Below are 16,296 nucleotides of genomic sequence, written 5' to 3'. Positions count from 1 at the left end.
CGGGGGGGGGCAGAAACCTCTAGGCGCCAGGGCAACTTTTTTTTGTGTTTTTTTAGGCAAGGGTCGCTCCCCTGGGGGGAAAATTTATTTTAGGCCATTTCTGCCCTCAAGGGGGGCAGAAACCACTAGGCATCGGGGATTTTTTTTGGTTTTGGTTTTACCGATGGGTAGCGACCCATTGGACAAGGGTCGCTCCCCTGGAGGGGAAAATTGTATTTAGGGCATTTTTTTTTGCGCCAATGTCACGCAGGGGGAGCGACCCCGTAGGCAATGGTCGCTCCCAGGGGGGGGTTGAGGGGTCAAATTTATTTTAGGCCATTTCTGCCCCCCCCTGGGGGCAGATCGGCCTATTGCTATTAGGCCGATCTGCCCCGGGGGGGGCAGAAACCTCTAGGCGCCAGGGCAACTTTTTTTTGTGTTTTTTTTTTTGTTTGTTTGTTTTTTTAGAGATGGGGAGCGACCCATTAGGCAAGGGTCACTCCCCTGAGGGGCAAATTGTATTCAGACCATTTCTGCCCCCGATTTTAGGTCAATCTGCCCCCAATGGGGCAGAAACCACTAGGCACCGGGGATTTTTTTTGTGCCAATGTCGCGCAAGGGGAGCGACCCCGTAGGCAAGGGTCGCTCCGGGGGGGGGGGAATTTATTTTAGGCCATTTCTGCCCCCCATGGGGGCAGATCAGCCGATTTCTGGTCAATCTGCCCCCAAGGGGACAGAAACCACTAGGCACCGGGGATTTTTTTTTTGTGCCAATGTCACGCAAGGGTCGCTGCTGGGGGGGATTGGAGGGGGGGGGTCAATTTTTTTTAGGCCATTTCTGCCCCCCCCCGGGGGACGTTCGGCCTATTATTAGGCCGATCTGCCCCCGGGGGGGGGGCAGAAACCTCTAGGCGCCAGGGCAATTTTTTTGGGGGTGTTTTTCTTTTTTTTTTAAGAGATCGGGAGCGACCCATTAGGCAAGAGTCGCTCCCCTGGGGGCAAATTGTATTTAGACCATTTCTGCCCCCCTTGGGGGCAGATCGGCCGATTTTAGGTCAATCTGCCCCCAAGGGGGCAGAAACCACTAGGCACCGGGGATTTTTTTTTTGCGCCAATGTCACGCAAGGGGAGCGACCCCGTAGGCAAGGGGTGGGGGGGGGCAAATTTATTTTAGGCCATTTCTGCCCCCCCGGGGCCGGCTGAGCTAGAGACCAAAATACACAGGTAGGCACTTTGCAAAAAACACCTCTGTTTTCTGTGAAAAAATGTGATGTGTCCACGTTGTGTTTTGGGCCATTTCCTTTCGTGGGCGCTAGGCCTACCCACACAAGTGAGGTACCATTTTTATCAGGAGACATGGGGGAACGGTGGGTGGAAGGAAATTGGTGGCTCCTCTCAGATTCCAGAATTTTCTGTCACCGAAATGAGAGGAAAAAGTGTTTTTTTGGCCAAATTTTGAGGTTTGCAAAGGATTCTGGGTAACAGAGCCCCACAAGTCACCCCATCTTGGATTCCCCTAGGTCTCTAGTTTTCAACAATGCGCTGGTTTGCTAGGTTTCCCCAGGTGCCGGCTGAGCTAGAGGCCAAAATCACAGGTAGGCACTGTTTTCTGTGAAACAATTTGATGTGTCCACGTTGTGTTTTGGGCCATTTCCTTTCGTGGGCGCTAGGCCTACCTACACAAGTGAGGTACCATTTTTATCGGGAGGCTTGGGGGAACGCTGGGTGGAAGGAAATTTGTGGCTCCTCTCAGGATTCTGGGTAACAGAACCTGGTCAGAGCCCCACAAGTCACCCCATCTTGGATTCCCCAAGGTCTCTAGTTTTCAAAAATGCACAGGTTTGGTAGGTTTCCCTAGGTGCCGGCTGAGCTAGAGGCCAAAATCTACAGGTAGGCACTTTGCAAAAAACAACTCTGTTTTCTGTCAAAAATTGTGATGTGTCCACGTTGTGTTTTGGGGCATTTCCGATTGCGGGCGCTTGGCCTACCCACACAAGTGAGGTATCATTTTTATCGGGAGACTTGGGGGAACGCTGGGTGGAAGGAAATTTGTGGCTGCTCTCAGATTCTAGAACTTTCGGTCACCGAAATGTGAGGAAAAGTGTTTTTTTAGCCAAATTGTGAGGTTTGCAAAGGATTCTGGGTAACAGAACCTGGTCAGAGCCCCACAAGTCACCCCATCTTGGATTTCCCTAGGTCTCTAGTTTTCAAAAATGCACAGGTTTGGTAGGTTTCCCAAGGTGCCGGCTGAGCTAGAGGCCAAAATCTACAGGTAGGCACTTTGCAAAAAACACCTCTGTTTTCTGTCAAAAAATGTGATGTGTCCACGTTGTGTTTTGGGGCATTTCCTGTCGCAGGCGCTAGGCCTACCCACACAAGTGAGGTATAATTTTTATCGGTAGACTTGGGGGAACATAGAATAGCAAAACAAGTGTTATTGCCCCTTGTCTTTCACTAAATTTTTTCATTTTTTCCTTCCAAGTATAAGAGAGTGTGTAAAAAAGACGTCTATTTGAGAAATGCCCTGTAATTCACATGCTAGTATGGTCACCCCGGAATTCAGAGATGTGCAAATAACCACTGCTCCTCAACACCTTATCTTGTGCCCATTTTGGAAATACAAAGGTTTTCTTGATAGCTATTTTTCACTCTTTATATTTCAGCAAATGAATTGCTGTATACCCGGTATAGAATGAAAACGCACTGCAGGGTGCAGCTCATTTATTGGCTATGGGTACCTAGGGTTCTTGATGAACCTACAAGCCCTATATATCCCCGCAACCAGAAGAGTCCAGCAGACGTAACGGTATATTGCTTTAAAAAATCTGACATTGCAGGAAAAAGTTACAGAGTAAAACGTAGAGAAAAATTGCTGTTTTTTTCACCTCAATTTCAATATTTTTCTTTTTCAGTATTTATTGTCTGTAAGAAACCCTTGTAGGATCTACACAAATTACCCCTTGCTGAATTCAGAATTGTATCTACTTTTCAGAAATGTTTAGGTTTCTGGGATCCAGCATTGGTTTCATGCCCATTTCTGTCACTGACTGGAAGGAGGCTAAAAGCACAAAAAATCGTAAAAATGGGGTATGTCCCAGTAAAATGCCAAATTTGTGTTGAAAAATTGGGTTTTCTGATTCAAGTCTGCCTTTTCCTGAAAGCTGGGAAGCTGGTGATTATAGCACCGCAAACCCTTTGTTGATGCCATTATCAGTGAAAAAACCACAAGCCTTCTTCTGCAGCCACTTTTTCCCATTTGTTTGAAAAAAACAAAAATTTTGGGCTAATTTCTTGGCCTCCTTCAGGGGAACCCACAAAGTCTGGGTACCTCTAGAATCCCTAGGATGTTGGAAAAAAGGACGCAAATTTGGCTTGGCTAGCTTATGTGGACAAAAAGTTTTGAGGGCCTAAGCGCAAACTGCCCAAATAGCCAAAAAAAGGCCTGGCACAGGAGGGGGAAAAGGCCTGTCAGCGAAGGGGTTAACTTAATAGAGAATACACAAAGCCATACCAGTAGAATCTGAGCAAGAGAAACTGAATACATTGAATCAACAAACAAAAAGAGTCAATGACCATTCACGAGCATGGGAGTAACACCTCACTAACCACTAATTAGCATTAACATGTTGGGCTTCATGTAAAAGATTTAGTAACACAAATTTAGAAAAACATCTAGCTATGGTGCTATCAAAAATTAAGGCAGTAGTATTAAATCATTAGCAGCTGGTACCTGAAAAACAAAAGACAAACACAATATACAGATCTATATAGTTACCTATCCTTAAGGTAGTCAGCAATCAGATAATGGCTTCATCAGGGGGACAGCAACATCAGCATCAGAACAGGAACAAGGTTGTGGAGATGGTTTAGAATTTGGACTACAAGATCACTAAACCATCAGAGCATATAGTTCAGTATTGAACAGACATAGTAAACTCAGAAAATAATAAAACACCAGAATGTCAGTAGTCTAACTGGCAAAGCATGAAGTGTCAAAGGGACAGATCACACCAAGAGCACGAAGAAAAGTCTCTGGAACCCAAGAAAGAAAATCACAAACCTGCATTCCAAACCAATGGTGACTAAACATTAAATGAAACTCACAAAACATTTTGATTGGGTAAAAACATGGTATGAGGGAAAACACCCAATTACAAAGATATTGGATATCAAGAATACACTAAAGATGATACAAAAATTATTTGCTGATTGGTTTCTATACTATTAACATAATCCAAACTTTTACAAAATGTATCTTGCGCACTTCCTTCTCCGGTTGCATATGTAGACATTTTTGTTCCCAATCTTCCAAATACGCTGTTGCTGGACAGTGATTACAAAATATTGAAACATTTCTTCTGCACCATTCCTTCAAGAGAAATACATGAATTAGAAACATAACTACAGACAAATATGCGAACTCAATGAATGAAGTCTGTTAGGCAACGGACATGAAGTCATAAGAACAGAATACACTAGAAACATTTAATACAAATAACATTGCACAGTGGCCTTGCTCTGCTTCAACCCCAGCAGAGGCCAAGAAATACTCGTATTATTTCAGCATTTATTTTAGCAGCGAACATGCTCTTCAAGAGACAGAATATTTTCTCATCACAATATTAATACAACGTTAGAAAACATATGCAGGCCTTTACTCGATGGTGGCCACTAAACAGAGCACCATTTTCATAAACATACATTTTTTGTCAGGTTATTTCACACATTAGTACATAAGTATGATTATGTACAGATAAAATTATTCTTGTTAATTTCAGCTCTCACAATCCCTCCACTGATGACTATACATGCCATCACATAAAAAAAACAAATACATTTATTTATTTCAATGCACAATTTAAAACCTAGTTTCATTCAAATTTTTTAAAATGTTCTTTCTCCTTGAATTTTTCCCATAAAGGTTTACAATTTGAACATCTACCCTGTACTGATTCTTTTCAAATCTTCTTCTTTTGATAATTTTAAATAATTTGTATATTCCCTAAATTCCAATTAGACAAAACACAATAATTGAAATCCATTTTACCTATTTTAATATAATACCTTCTCCAAGGTTGCCAATTCAATTTCCCATTGATACAATACCCTTGCCTGCCTTTTCCCAAATATTAGTTTCAGTTCATTATTTTAGTTCTGATTCATGTTTCGTTATATTATTAATCAATCGGCAGACCAAGCAATTTACAAACTCCGCCCTCCTTTCCTAAAAGTATGTTTACCGCAAGTCGGTTCTGAAGAGTCATAGCTCTTGTCGCAGCCATTTCAGTATCTAAGAGGAGAATAGCTCCTGAAAAATCCGTTAACATGTTATCCACTACTGTAGACAACTTTTGTATTTTCACTGAATTCAGAACAACTCCCACTGAAGGAATTATTGCTCTAAATATGTCACCCACAATGCTAGAAACGGATTCTCGCTTGTGTCTAGGTTGAAATTCTGTAAATTTAAGAAATTTACTCAAGTCATCCAGTTGGTACATTCTCAGAAAGACTATTCCCAAATAACATGTGCCACACCATCCTATAGGAAGATGGTAATAAGCATTTTGCCACAGATGTATATGTGGCCTACATATACAAAGCTTCCCTACATGTTGTGCATCTAAAGCTAACCTCCCTTGTTTAGTGAGCATGATCAGTTCCAGGGCTTCGTTGAACCATTCCCTTATCTATCTCTCATCACCCTTCTTCCTTCCTCAGTGTTCTCTAAAAAATCTCTTTTCAACAGATGTTAGTAAGCAGGTTAGGTTATTCCGGTGGGCATACATGGTGCCAAACGTTAATGTAGGTTCAAAGAATCCTCTTACTAAAACTATGTCATTATCCTTAGCTACTCTACTCAAATATCTAATTATAGGTACAAAAGAAAATAGAAGATCATGATTTGAATACAAAAAACTGAATACTCTGTTGATTATAGAGCCCTGTTAGTAAAAGATTACAAGTGATGCCATAAATTAATGGCAAGCTGTGATAAGAAATTCCCTCTTCAACAGAAGTCGGAATCTGCATACAAACACAGCAATCTCTCGCATCCATAGTGTCACCATACTCATGCAATAAGCGATAGAAGACATTAGAAGAAAGCTTTTCTCTTTGTGTAAGTATTTTCCATCTATTTTAAACCTATCTATAGCTGAAGGAGTAGGAATCAATTCTGAAGATGTAGTAGTTGTATGTATAGCTATGGTATGGTTGGCTCCATTCGAATCAGAGACAATCACACTCACAATCAATATCAAACATACTATTGCAGAAAAAATTGCCAAACCAATACCTGTGAATTTACAGCATCTGTTTCTATAGTGTTGCCTACCAGAGTTTCCCATGGTCTGTACGGAATCAAAAAGTAAAAGCAAAAAAATAATATGGCTATGCAGCAAAAATCAAAACAAAACAAAAAGTCAAAAATGTTTAAATCTTTAACTTTCAATGTTCCATTTTCAATCCCTACTAATTTTTGTTCTTTTGTTTTTTACTTTAAAAGTTAATTCACACTATCAGGACCCTTTGTCAAAGTTTGGTAGAAGTTGTCAAAATCAGTTAGCAGCTTGTCAAATTCTTTTTAGGTACTATTCAACAAAGTCTTTTCACTTTCCTTTTCAAATGAAAAAATGTTCTCAACTAATCTTCATCTGCTTTCTCCTTGTGCCAAAATATAGACCTGGAATGCCTCTGTCAAAGCAAAAATTCAAAAATTCTTCTTGCCATTCATTAGTAGTTGCATATTCCCATTCAGGACCAGACTATCTTTTATTGGCAACTCTTTTCCTTTTCAATCTTAGATCACTACTGGCTTCTCCTTCAGTGAGATCTTCTTTTCTGTTCAACTCGTTCTCTTCCTGAATTGGTGGCACCACGTTAATCTTCCCTGCCTCTAAGCTTGTCTCCGGCCAGTTGTCACCTTTCAGAGGTTTTCTCGTTAATGCTCTTTTCAGGACTGAACTCAAATTCTTCTCCTTCAACGTTCCCACAACTGGTTCAGGAGGAGCCAACCCCTCTTGGCTTTGATCGGTCTCAACTCCCTTTCCATTGGGGTCAGTCACTTGTTCAATCTGGTTTGTCAGACCATTTGCTTCTGAGGACACCCTCCTCTAAGCAGGTTTTCTCTGGACCAGCACTCTCTCTTGTTCTCTTTGGACCGTTTCTTATACTGTTTCATTTGAGGATGATTTACCCTCATCTTCCAGGATACCCTCCATCCTCATCTGACACAGGAGTGGGGAAGTCGACTGGAGCGTTTCAAGGTGTAGCCTCCAGCTCTTCTCCTTCTCTTTCTTGACCTGGAATATGCTCTGTTGGATTATTTACTTTCTGAGTGTGACTTGCGTGGATCCAGTTAGGAAGTCCTGCGCACTTCACAGCCATAGTCGTTATTAATATCACCTAGTAGGGTCCCTTCCACTGATGCTTCAAAACGATATTCTCACGTGCTTTCGGATCACAACCTAATCACCAGCCTTCAGGTTGTGTCCTTGGCCTTGAGGTGCTTGAAGTGCGGTATCTTCCACCTGATGAGAGAAAGATCTTATCACATCAGCTAGACCCTTGCAGTAGTCTAACATCATATCTTCTCTAATGTTCACAATAGCATTTGTAGGTACAGCTGGCAATCTCATAGCTCTTCCCATGAGGATTTCATGGAGCAACAGTCCTGTTTTCTTGTCAGGGGTGCATCTCATTGACATTAGAACCAACGGCAAAGCATCTGGCCATTTCAAATTTGTGGATGCACACATTTTTGCCAATCTCGATTTCAGAGTGCCAGTCATCTGCTCTGCGAGTCCTGAAGCTTCTGGGCAGTAACTACAATGGAGTTTCAGTTCAATGTTTAAGGCTGAACATAGCAACTTAATCACTTCATTGTTGAAGTGGCTTCCCCTATCTGATTCCAAAGAGACTGGAAAACCGAAATGTGGAATTAACTCTCTAAGTAGTAACTTTGCTATTGTTAGGCTGTCATTTCTCCTTGTAGGATAAGCCTCAATCCAATGACAGAAAATACACACAATCACCAACACGTATTTCAAACCAGCACACGCAGGCATCTCAATGAAATCCATCTGCATTCTGCTAAATGGTCCTCCATACTGACCATTGTCCAACATTCATCTGTTGACAAACAATGCACCTATGGCAAATTGCTTCAGCAACCTGTCCAAACTTTGGATTGAACCAATGCTGCTTGAAACTGCAGACCATAACATCTCTCCCTATGTGGGTGTGTCCATGATAGTATCTAGCCATTTAAGTCAGTAGACTATTTGACAGAACTACCTTCCCTTCTCCTGTAACACAAATGTCATCCTCACGCTGTACACATTTTGCTTTCAAACGATCGTTGTGCTCTCCTTTGGGAACATTATCTTGTAGAGCCTTTAACTCTTCCAAAGTGTCAATAATTTGCATGTTAAAATTCACATAGACTTCATCATTTTCAGGCAACAATTCCAAGTTTCCTTTGAAGGATATGCCGTTCAAGGCACAAAACTTTGCGACTTGATCCGCATATGCATTTCCCAATGACACGTAATCTTGTGATCTCTGATGTGCACTGCATTTCACCACAGCAACTTTTTCGGGCTTTTGAGTGGCTTGTAACAACTCATGAATTCTCTCACCATTCCTTATTGATGAACCAGGAGAAGTCATGAAACCTCTCTGTGACCAGATTTGGCCAAAGTCATGCACAATGCCAAATCCATATTGACTGTCTGTGTAAATTGTCACTTTCATTTGATTTGAAATGTGGCAGGCTCTAGTAAGAGCTACTAATTCCGCCATTTGTGTGGAAAACATTCTTCGAAGCCATGATGTTTACAGTGTGCCCGTAATAGTACACACTGCATATCCTGCTCTTAATATGCCTACATTATCTGTCAGGTATGAACCATCAACAAAAATAATTTGTACATTTTCTTCAAGACAGGTATCTCTGATATCAGCTCTGGGTTTTATGCATAACTGTGTAATTTCCAGACAATCAAGTTCTATATCATCCAATTTGTCAGAGAAAGTATTTTCAATCGGAAGTAAGGTTGCTGGGTTAAGCACTGTACATCTCCTAATCGTAACATTCGGAGACCCCAAGATTGCGGTTTTGTATTTGGTCAGCCTAGAATTGGTCAGATATTGTGTCTTGGACCAGTAAGCAAAATCTCAATAGAATATGGTGCCATAATAGTAAGGGGATAACCCATCACTATGCTCTCGCTCTGAGCGAGGCTCTGTTCAACTGCTGCAATGGACTGCAAACATCCTGGTAAGGCTGCTGTGACCGGATCCAAAGTAGCTGAAAAATATGCTACTGGGCGATTTACACCACCATGAGTCTGTGTCAAGGCAGACAAAGAACATGCATCACGTTCATGACAAAACAATAGGAAAGGTTTGGTGTAGTCAGGCATACCTAAAGCTGAAGCTTGACACAAACTTTCTTTCAAACCAGTAAATGCTTTCATACAAGCTGAATCCAGTACTGTAGGATCAGAAACATCTTTATGAGTCAGCTTCTGTAAAGGCTTTGAAAGAACTGAAACATTTGGGATCCACTGGCGACACTAGCCAACCATTCCTATAAACATCCTCACATCCTTTTGTGTACTTGGTACTTATTTGTAAATTTGTAGCTACTCTCTCTCTGGAAATTCTCCTAGTTCCTTTTTCAATTAGATGACCCAAATATTTCACCTCTTTCTGACAATACTGCAATTTAGCAGGGGACACTTTGGGGGTCATTCTGACCCCGGCGGTCAAGGACCGCCGGGGTCGGGGATGCGGGAGCACCGCCAACAGGCTGGCGGTGCCCCGCAGGGCATTCTGGCCGCGGCGGTTTGGCCGCGGTCAGAAGAGGAAAACCGGCGCTCTCCCGCCGGTTTTCCGCTGCCCTGGGAATCAAGCTGCGCCGCCATGGGGGATTCCGATCCCCTCACCGCCATCCTGTTCCTGGCGGCTCCGACCGCCAGGAACAGGATGGCGGTGAGGGGTGTTGTGGGGCCCCTGGGGGCCCCTGCAGTGCCCATGCCAATGGCATGGGCACTGCAGGGGCCCCCGTAAGAGGGCCCCACTTTGTATTTCAGTGTCGTAATTAGTGGGTGTTGTGGGGCCCCTGGGGGCCCCTGCAGTGCCCATGCCAATGGCATGGGCACTGCAGGGGCCCCCGTAAGAGGGCCCCACTTTGTATTTCAGTGTCTGCTTTGCAGACACTGAAATACGCGACGGGTGCCACTGCACCCGTCGCACATACCCACTCCGCCGGCTCCATTCGGAGCCGGCTTCCTCGTGGGGAGGGGTTTCCCGCTGGGCTGGCGGGCGGCCTTCTGGCAGTCGCCCGCCAGCCCAGCGGGAAAGCCAGAATGGCCTCCGCGGTCTTTCGACCACGGAGCGGCCATATGGCGGCTCCCTCCATGCGGGCGGCTCCCGCCGCCCGCGGGGGTCAGAATGACCCCCTTTATGTCTATTGTCTTCCAGGAAATTTAACAAAGCAATCGTATTGTATGTACACCCTTTTTTTGTCTTGGATGCAATTAACAAATCATCAATGTATAGCACTAACGTTGACTGTTAAGGCATCACCAATGACTCTAAATTATTTTTCAAGATCTGGTTGAAAATGGACGCTGACCCTAAGAAACCTTGTGGAATTCTACACCAAAAGTAAACTTTGTTCAGAAATTTAAAACAAAAGAGATATCTGATGTCCTCGTGAAGAGGCGCGGAAAAGAATGCTTGACATAGGTCCAACACGGTAAACCATTCAGCATCACATGGGATCTGAAACATAATCACAGCTGGATTTGGCACAACTGCACAACACTTAATCACTACGTAATTTATTTTTCTCAAATCCTGGACAAGACAAATGTTCCCAACTGGTTTTCACAAAAACATTATTGGTGAATTACATGGGCTACTCAACACTTCTTTAAAAATTCCTTTCTCCACAATCTGTTGTATTAAGGGTTTCACACCCTCGATTGCTTCAGGTGTCATTGGATATTGTGGAGTCTGAGGTAAAAACTACATTAGGCTTCACTGGAACTCTGACTGGTTCTGCTCCTTTTTTCAACCCAAAGTCCTTTCCTGAAGGATGCCAAACTTTAAACTTAACAGTCTTTTGCAAATCGATAGGAAGATCTTTCACTTAAAAAACTGGAAAGAAACTAATCAAAGGCGCTTCCTCAATCACTGGCTCATCAAAGCTAATCAAAGAAAAATATTCAGGCACTGACTCATTACTGACAGTAAGTGTCGGGTCTTCTTCATCATCACTGTTTGTTTGAATTTCAATTCCTTCATCAGAACAGGTAATTGAACATCTGGCTTTGCACAATAAATCCCTTCCCAGTAAGGATACTGGATTTGAACCACAAACCACAAACTTGTGCAAACCTTTGAAATTAACAATTTTAACCAAGACTGGTTCTGTAATTGGGTTAGTCAAATATTGATTTACAACTCCCACAATCTGAACTGTCTTCCCTTACAAGGGCAGATCTGGAACCTCTGCAAATCTTACTGTTGAGCAGGTAGCTCCAGTATCAACCAGAAAATAAACTTTGTGACCATGCACCTTTCCCTTAAAATAAGGACCTTTCTGATCCACTTCTAAAGAAGCAGCCATCATACATTCTTCCTCATCTGAACTATCCGATAGCCAAACATCGTTTATTCCATTTTCACTGTGTAAAGGAAATTGGTGTACTGCATTATTACTGTGATTTACTCTCTGACTCGTGACCACCTGAGAAAGCTTCACCTGTTGCTGATCCATATGAAACTGCGGTACTTGCAATTATCTAAGCATATGAATTTGTTGTGCAGGAACCATCTGCACTTGTGGATGCATCTGTTGCAATTGGGGTAATTGTACTTGTACTTGTGGTTGCACATACTGCATGGGTTGGAAGGGTTGGAAGCCCTGCATCAGATTTATATTATTCTGGAAATTTAGACTTTGACCTCTCATTCTTGGTCCTTTCATATTCTGAAAAGCATTGACAACGTTCACCTGTTGGACAACACCTCCTTGATTTATCATTGGACACTGCTGTTTCCAATGCCTGATTCCCCCGCAAACATGACAAGGTAACTTTCTTTTTCCCAGTGGCCCTCCTTGCATCATCACAGAATTCAAGTTCAAATCAGGACCACGATTAACACTTCCCATACCACTACAACCTCTACCTGTGCCTCCATTCTGAAACATACCTTGACTCTGAAACATGCTATTTTGTCGCTGCTGCTGAGGCTGAAAACTTCACTGAATCCCTGTCTGTGCAGCCTTGATTGCATCACCATTGCCTTCTCCTTCAAATTTTTCTGTTTCAATTCACTCTCATCACTACAGTATTTTGCATACTGCAGCACCTCATCAATCGGCTTGGCCTGCCAGCAAATCAAATGACTCTTAATCATCTGACTAATTTCTGATCTGAGTCCTTCAACAAACCTGAACATAAAATGAATCATGTCTTTCGGCTCAATTGTTTCTGTACCACTGTAATGTTTAAATGCTTTTAACAACCTCTCATAGTGTGCATGAATCGATTCTTTCGCTTCCTGAGCTGTCCTCTCTATGCGCTGCCAATCAATGTTTTTCGGTGAAATTCTCGTTTTTAGGAACTCAATGACCTTATAGTAATAATTCATTACTTCAGGAGATGGTGCACCTGTTGTTGGATCTCTTGGCAGCTCACGTATTGGCCAATCTAAACTCTTCTTGCACTCGATCCACAAATCTGCTGGAATAACTATCTCCAAAAGAGTGTTCAAATCCTCCCACAGGCATTTCGCAAGTTTCACAAACCTATCTGTTTGCTGGTACCACTGCACTGGTTTATGCCTCAACCTGGGGCAGTCATTTCTAAATGACAAAATGTAACTTCTGCTCTGAGGGACATGTACAAAATTCCCTCCTGTAATCTCTCTCATTGGTAAAACTTTTACTGGCTCTTTAATTTGTTTTACATCTACAGGAGGAGTATCTGAACCTTTCCTTAGCCTTTCTCTTTTCTTGACCCATCTGCCTTCCCATTTTTCTAATGCTCTCCAAAGTTGTACTTTCTCAAGTAACTCTCTAAGATGTGTTTTCATCCCTGTTGACCTCATGTGTTCAAAATCTTCAGCTTCAAAATGTAATCTATAACTTCTTTTCAGGTCTTTTGTTTTCGTAAGATCTATTTAATATTTATCTTCTTCTTATAGTTGCTGATGCACTTCAACTGCACCCTCTGTAATTAATGGACACAAATATCTCAACTCAGCTTAAGTATAAGACTCAAGTCTGTTTACTCCCATTGTCCCTTCAGAAAGCTCACCGGCTTTCATCGACAGTCTCGTCTTGTTTATAAACTCCTTTTCTTTGAACTGATTCTCTGGAACACTTGAAACACTTAATTATTCCAACCACCTTGTTCATTGCTGTGCTGTCAAACCCTGTAATGAAATATTACCAGGCTGCACACTCAGTAGCTGTTGCTGCACTGGGCTCATGCATTGAGGAGTTAACATTTTTAGCTCAGGACCGTTACACGATTCAGCCACTTCAAAATTTCTAATAGGGGCTAAATCTAATAATGACCTTGTTCTATTTAGAGTTTGTTTTACAGGCAAAATTAACCTCACGTTTTCGTTCTGGTTTTGAACTCCTTGATTATCTGCACTCTTATTGCCTTGGGCATATAAAGGCAAAATTGGACCAAATGTAATAGGCACTGACACTGCATCTGGGTTTTATCTGGTATCTGTGTTCTGAGAGTGCACTACACCTGCATTCTGCATTTGAGGCAGTAACATTAGAGTTGGCTCTGTTTGAACCAACTTAAGTCTGTCCTGAGGATACTACTAGATTAGTAGTCACATACGGTACATCTGGATAAATCCAAGGAACACTAAGCTGTGGCAGCTGTCTATTGTCTGTTAGCAGATTGAAGCTGCTCTGCATCGGTATAAGCACAAAAGGACTAGTCTGTACTGAGCTCTGGTTCAGTTAGAATTAACCTGTACAGAACTCTCAGCCATATTATGGTTACTCTCTGTCACTGCAGCTGGTATTGGTTCAATAGAGTTTGTATCACTAGTACTTGAACCTTCTTGAGCCACATAAGGTGGCGGACGATTTCTCAAAATCTGTAAAATAAACTCATCATCATCCGATTCCTCATTACTAATCAAAGACCTTTCAGGTTCTTTTGATGTCTGCTCTGCAACTGATAAAGAAGAATTATTTTTAGATTTCTTTGAAGTTTTCTTTGCATCTTTCTCACTGTCTTCAGACATTGCAGGAAACAACCTAACACCTTATAAGGCATAATATCTCCACTGTCTTTGGTCATTGTCCCACCTAGCTTCTTCTAGTGACTTCTCTGCTCTTCTAATTTTTCTCTCAAATTTCAATGCTTGTTGTTGTCTAGCTACTAGCTCCAGTATCGCTAATGCCTCGAACTGAGCTGGCCTTCGTGAAGGTCTTAGACTATATATCACCTGTCTAAGATTCTACAAAATTCTCAAATTAAATGTACAATTTTCAGAAAACGCTAAACACCCTTCCTTCTCTGTGATTTTAATCCAATATTTTAACCAAAGACATGCTTCAGTGCCTTTCTCCTAAATTACAATATAAGCCGGAGTACCTTCTGGCGGACAAATTTCTCCTCGCCTAGCCGGAATATACTCATCTCCTCTAAGAGCACTCTTTAAAGCTTTGAAGAACTTAATTTTTGTAATCCCACAATCCTCTTTGTCTCCCTTCATGGTTGTCCACCAATCCATGCGCGACCCTTCTCATTAACCAACCTATCCCAGCGCTGCACAAAGATGACGTCACACTTACACACAGGGGCTGACAAAGTCTTGCGGTTTGTCCTCCTAAACTCAAAAACACCCAAAACTAATGTGATATTAATTGCAAGCACTTCATCAAAACCAATAGTAAAACAAATTTGTCTATTTACTGTAGGTAGGGTAATACAATCGCTTCAGGAACTTTACTGATTTTCACTGACGGCTTTCGATCTTGCAGCTATTCTTATTTCTCAGCTCCCCAGATTCGCAAGCAAATTTTACTCTCAACTGATCAGAGGATACTGTCCTGATGCACATAGAACTCGCCAAATCTAATTCGAAAAGACCTAACACTCGATTTGACTCACAAACTCGATTTGCCAACCACACCGATTGGCCTACTGAATAGACAAATAACAACAAAAAACAAGTGTATCAATACACTTTTAATATACTCCGGAGTCTTAGACCTACCCTGTGAGGTCCGTATACCAACAACCACTTGGACAATTTTTCTGAGCACCAAGCGCCACACACATGTGAAGTTCACTGACTTCCCTACTCAGGCACTTCAGTGTACGCCAACTCTTTATTTAACCACATTTGGAGTACGCCAACTGCCCTAAAATCTCATAAAAAACTCAATCAACTGCAAATTAGCTAAAGCTGTGCAAGCGCATAATCCGCTTCATTCACTCTAACAATAAAACGCTGAGAACATTCCCAACAATATAGTCCGACTCCAAGGACAGGGAAAGTCACTTTGGGCATTTAGGAACTCATCTTCTCCATGTTATACAACAATTTCAAAACAATAATCAAAACAATCAAATCAAATTTACAAAACTTATGATGTAACCTATGATGTCATTTAAAGGGATACTAACTATCCTCTGCTACCAAAACTGTTAAAGCAGAAATCTCTGCTATATTTTAGTTACAACAGACTAGATAGTGGGTTTCATTCTATAGGTCAATGACCCAAGCCAAATCTGCTTTAAAGAAAACATCATAGGCATCAAATTAAATAATACCAAACAATACACTACACATCATTATAAACACACCATGATCAATGTGACCATTAATAACCACACCAGTTTATTAAGAAGTTAAAATGTTTATTTCCCTATATTAACAATGCCAAAGCCACGACTATTATTCTCAAACTCAATTGATATATGTAAAGAAACAATAAAGGCTGATTAAGTCGACCAATGAACCTAAGCTTAAACAAAGCAGTAAGAATTATTAACTCAATACTGTAGAGAATACACAAAACAATAGCAATTGAATCTGAGCAAAAAAAATTGGGTACATTGAATCAACAAAAGAAAAGAGTCAATGATCATTCATGAGCATGGGAGTAACACCTCAGTAATCACTAATTAGCATTAACATGTGGGCTTCATGTAAAATATTTAGTAACACAAATTTAGAAAAACATCTAGCTATGGCACTATCAAAAATTATAGCAGCAGTATTCAATCATTAGCAGCTGGTACCTAAAAA

The 16,296-nt window shown here is 41.6% G+C and overlaps 1 protein-coding gene and 1 long non-coding RNA gene across 4 annotated transcripts in view; one reads left to right on the top strand and one right to left on the bottom strand.

The window, feature by feature from the left end:
• LOC138249934 (uncharacterized) overlaps nt 1-16,296 on the top strand; it is a 108,619-nt gene that overhangs the window by 18,492 nt on the left and 73,831 nt on the right. The gene's annotated exons all lie outside the window — the stretch shown is intronic.
• Nucleotides 179-16,296, bottom strand: part of LOC138249932 (uncharacterized) — a 521,389-nt gene continuing 505,271 nt past the window's right edge. For all 3 annotated transcript variants that reach the window (XM_069204182.1, XM_069204181.1, XM_069204183.1), the window contains one exon: nt 179-4,348. The gene's annotated coding sequence lies outside the window, so the exon portion shown is untranslated. The remainder of the gene's footprint in view (nt 4,349-16,296) is intronic.

The sequence above is a fragment of the Pleurodeles waltl genome, chromosome 8 (assembly GCF_031143425.1).
Source record: "Pleurodeles waltl isolate 20211129_DDA chromosome 8, aPleWal1.hap1.20221129, whole genome shotgun sequence".
NCBI classification, from domain to species: Eukaryota; Metazoa; Chordata; class Amphibia; order Caudata; family Salamandridae; genus Pleurodeles; species Pleurodeles waltl.
This window is presented reverse-complemented; position numbering and strand designations above follow the sequence as displayed.